This window comes from Rousettus aegyptiacus, unplaced genomic scaffold (genome assembly GCF_014176215.1).
Source record: "Rousettus aegyptiacus isolate mRouAeg1 unplaced genomic scaffold, mRouAeg1.p scaffold_m13_p_7, whole genome shotgun sequence".
Lineage (NCBI taxonomy): Eukaryota > Metazoa > Chordata > Mammalia > Chiroptera > Pteropodidae > Rousettus > Rousettus aegyptiacus.
In genome coordinates this window covers 55,715,654-55,720,145 of record NW_023416310.1, presented here as the reverse complement: position 1 = coordinate 55,720,145, position 4,492 = coordinate 55,715,654, and the positions used below count along the sequence as shown (strand labels likewise).

The window sequence follows — 4,492 nt, the reverse complement described above, 5'->3', positions numbered from 1 at the left end:
GGTGGATGTGTTTATGCCTCCCAGAGTAAGGAAGCCCTTCCCAAACCACGCCTCGGTACCCTTACTCTTTCATCCTTTCCTTTTCCTGAGCTCCAGTCTCTATCTCTGACTTACTTCTAAGCATTATAATTTAATAGTCTCATAGCAGCTTCTAACACAAAATACCTAACTCAGAACACATCCTCTTTACTCTTCTCCTTCAACATAGCTGTTTTTTACCAGTGGTCAATAGTGACGTTGTTTTATTAATTCAGCCAGTCATTCACAAGGAGTTATGCGGCTGCAGTGAGCTGGTTGCTGTTAAGGGTCCTGCGCTTGAATTCTCTATGGCTTTAGTGACTATGAAGCAAGGGAATTGAAATTAAAGTAAGTTAATGGAACGATTGCTCTTCCGTCACTGGCCATCGTACCACTACGGTGGAGGATGGTGAGCTTCATGATGGGCGCAGTCAGAGAGCAGTGCCGTCTCCGCCTGCAGCCATGCTCTGAATGGACGGATCCCAGTGTTACGCCCGCGCGTCCCACTGCGGGGCCTTCCGAGGCAGCACCTGGCTTTCCTGCATCCCCCTGGAGGTGGAGCCCCAGCTTCTACCTGCAGGTTACAGTGTGGGAGAGGGAAATACCATTCATGTCCAGCTCCAGATGGAGGGCATTGTTTGGGATGTTCTGTCGTCTCTGCTAAATGATGACTTAAAATCAATTACAATCAAATAGAACGAGGCGAAAATCGCTGATTCCGGTGGCTTCAAGGAGAGAGGGGTGGAGGCTGGGACCTTTTTTTTCTTCATTTTTTTACCCCCTTAGATAAAAGCTGGCACTTGAGGTCCCAGGTGTATCCTGTGATTGAGAGTTCTGAGGTGTGGCACACTTATGGTACATGGGGAATTTCTACCCCAAATCCATAACGGTGAGGTCTAAGCTGCCAGGAAGGGAGAAGAGGCCAGAATCTCGGCTGAGCGGCAGCTGCCCTCCTTGCTGCCTGGGGGCCTGTTCATCTCTCTTCTGTTTTGGGAAAATGCAGGGTCTGGCAGGGAAGTCCCAGAACTATATAAAAGCAGGATGAAACAGAAGCCAGAGACCTAGGAAACAGCATCCCAGGTGATGTACTTTTGATTCATCTTTCAGATTTAGAGAAAGATCCTTTGGGGGAGAATAACTAGATTTTACCTGTAGTCTCAGAGCTGGCTCCGGACAAAATGTGAAGTTTATTCACTATACATTTATCATATTATTTCTCTATGCCCAGCACTACTTGGGTTGGGAGAAGGGAAGGAAATAAACCTGTCAGATAGGTATTTGGGTTTCTGTTTTATGGATGAGAAAATTGAGGTAGCAATGCCTTGTTCCAGATAGTCTTAATGCAGAGGCCACTGACAGGACTGCCTGGTTTTGTGCCCTCTGAAGGCTTAGTGCCTCCAGTCCCGTTTCTTGTTCTTTCCATTCTATTGAGGCCTCAGGGCAGACATACCTTTGTCCGGAGAGTACAGGGATTGGAGGAGCAGTGGAGAACCTGCTTCCTTCTCAGCATGTGTTTTGAGGGGTAAGGAGTGGGAGTAAGTTCTGGGATTAGCAGACTCAGTAAATCCTGCCGGATGTTCTCCTCACACAGGGCACATAACATACCATAATCCCCAATCCCTAGGTCAACCAGAGGATCTGCGGTGTGCACAGTTCTGGGATCCAGCTGCCAGACGTCTGAATCCAATCCTGAGAAGTCAGCTTTGAATTTTCAGAAGCTAAATTGTAAAAAATATCAGACATATAAGTAGAATAAATTTATTTTTTTCGGACTGATAAATATTTATCAAGGTGTTTTCGTGGAAGCCATTTGGCAAATCTCTCTCTCCTCTCTCTGCTCCTTCAGACATGCCCGGGTTTAATGTTGGAAGACCTGTTCTGGACTGAATGTTTGTGTCCTTCCTAAATTCATACGTTGAAGTTGTAACCCTTAATGTGATGATGTTGGGAGGTGATCTGGATTAGATGAGGTCATGATGGAATTAGTGCCCCTGTAAGAAGAGGGAGGGACATTGGAACTTCCCTTCTCCCCTGTGTGAGGACACAGTAAGAAGGTGGCCACCTGGAAACCTGGAAGAAAGCTCTCACCGGAACCCAATCACACTGGCACCCTGAGTTCGGACTTCCCAGTCTCTAGAACTTGAGAAAATAAGTGTCTGTTGTTGAAATCCCCCAGTCTATTGTATTTTGTTCTAGCATCCTGAGCAGACTGAGTGAAGACCTAAATGCCATGTCAAAGGTAGGGATGAAAGAAAGCAAGGATTCAACCAGTCATTGCATCAACGAGAAGGGGGCAGCTGAGGACTTTAGAAGTCTTCCATACAGCCCCTTGTTTGACAGATGTGGAAACTGAGGCCAGGAGAGAGGAAGTGGCAGAGTAACTTACATGTGGTAGGTGGGACCAGGCTAGGAACTAGGATTCCTAGTGGCTGGTCCAGCTTCTTGCAAGGCGAGTGCAGCAAGGGGCTGCCTTCAGTGAGATGGCATCAGTTCAGAGGCTGAGAAGAAGAAAATCCACAGCCCCTTTGATCAGAGAGACCTCAGTCCTTTCTGTGAGCTGGGGATGCTGTGATGTGTGGAGGAGCTCACATAGCCTTGGGTGGGGACATGACATGTAGTTCTACAGTCTCCCATGGAGTGGTTTTGTCACCTCAATGAGGAATCTCTCTGTACCTCCCTCTTCCTGTCAGGGAATGGTGGGCTGTTGAACCTGCTGGAATAATCAAGTAAGGTGTGGAGAGATGTCAAGAGACCCTCTAGAGAATCCAAATCAATATCATGCATGAAAGCAAAGCTGGCTTTGAAGCCTCCAAGTTCACAAAGAAAAGTTTCTTTGCTACCAAGACAAGTTAGAACAACATGAAAATAGTTAAAACTACTTCAGGACTTCCCCCTTCCCCCAAGAAAGTTTTGGCATTGAGAAGGAATTTTCTCAGAGTGCATTTGGGCATATTTGGATCTCTATGAGGAGGAAAAAAAAGTGAAGTAAATGCGTTTGCCTTCTGTTGGTTGATGGTTACAGAGGGAGATAACCGCTGCCCAGGCACACAGGACTCGTGTGACTGCCTGCTGCGGCCAAACTGAACCTACTCTTCTTGAGCATGGGCTCTATTTCTGGAACTTTCTTTCACCCAAACTTATATGCACCATGTCCACCCACCCTCACCTCTATTCCTTCAAGGGCTTGGTCACAAGTGCTTGAAGCTGGTTAAGTGCTAGATCCTCTTCGAGTTTGTAGTATTGGATATAAATGCTTTACTCACGAGAGAGGCTAAAGTTCTGTGATTTTGGACAAGTTATTGACTATCTCTGAGCCTCCATTCTCCTTTCAGGGATCAGGTGGTGCTCGCTTTACCAACCCGAGGATCACTGCAAGATTCAAAACCCATGTGCATTTGTGAATGAATGAAAAGGACTTTGTCAAACTGTAGCATGCTTTATAAAATGAAACATCGCATTATTAAATGACTTGGCTTAAAGGAGTAAGATTTTCAGGACTCATGTCATGTTGAAGGAAAGATAATTGTTGGTAACCTCCGACCTCCAGGTTTGCTCATGTAAGCCCTGTATTTCTCTGTCTGTGCCAAAGTGTTGCCCTACTCCTTTGTTCAGTCCCTTCCTTGTCTTACTTTCTTCTTTTAGAGGAGAGGAAAGAGGGTGCCCATGGTGACTTAACTTCTTCGTAAGTTCTTACATAGAGATGGAGCAATGATGAGCTCAAGCAAGTCTTTTTTTTTTTTTTTTTTTTTTTTTAGGCGAGGCAACCCTTGGTTGACCTCACATAGTTCAAGGGACTTGTCAGCTTACGATCCCTTATTTTATTTTTTATTTTTTATGCCTATAGCACCTAGTCTTCCTAGGTGGTCTCCCGTCCAAGTACTAACCAGGCCTGACCCTGCTTAGCTTCTGAGATCAGACGGGATCAAGCTGTTCAGGGTGGCATGGCTGTAGACCCAAGCAAGTCTTAAATGAGCCTGTCCAGAGTGAATTAGTGGCCCCTGCTGGAGAAGAATCAGAATGCTTTGCCTTTTACTGCTTGAGTGGAGGGTACTGGACTGCCTAGAGAGCAGATGCTGAATGGGACTTCTCAATTGCCCAGAACTGGTACTTAGGCACCAAAATTGAGGACAAAGAGGCACCAGGAACCCATTTTTTGAAGAGAGAAGCCTAAAACACACTCCTCTCCTGGCCTAGCCTTCCAGAGAGGTGGTGGCTGTCTCAGGCCGTGCTCCTCACTCCTCACTGTCCGGGACTTCATCACTCTGAGGGAAGAACGCAGCGAGGGTTGAGAGCTGTCAGTGTCAGGAGGCTCTGTGTTGTAAGAGCATCCAGGACAGGCACTTCCCTGTCCTCCTTGTTGGGGAGAGGAGAGTGCACATTCCCTTCCCTCAGGACGCATCGGGCAGGGAAGGCTCCAAAAAACACCAAGCATGGAGAGTTTGGGTGCCTGCAGGAAGGGACAGGTGGTGTTTCA

At 46.8% G+C, this 4,492-nt stretch overlaps 1 pseudogene; it reads right to left on the bottom strand.

Moving 5' to 3' along the window:
• Positions 1-3,853: 3,853 nt before the first annotated feature.
• LOC118606087 lies at positions 3,854-3,971 on the bottom strand (annotated as a pseudogene).
• Positions 3,972-4,492: the final 521 nt, after the last annotated feature.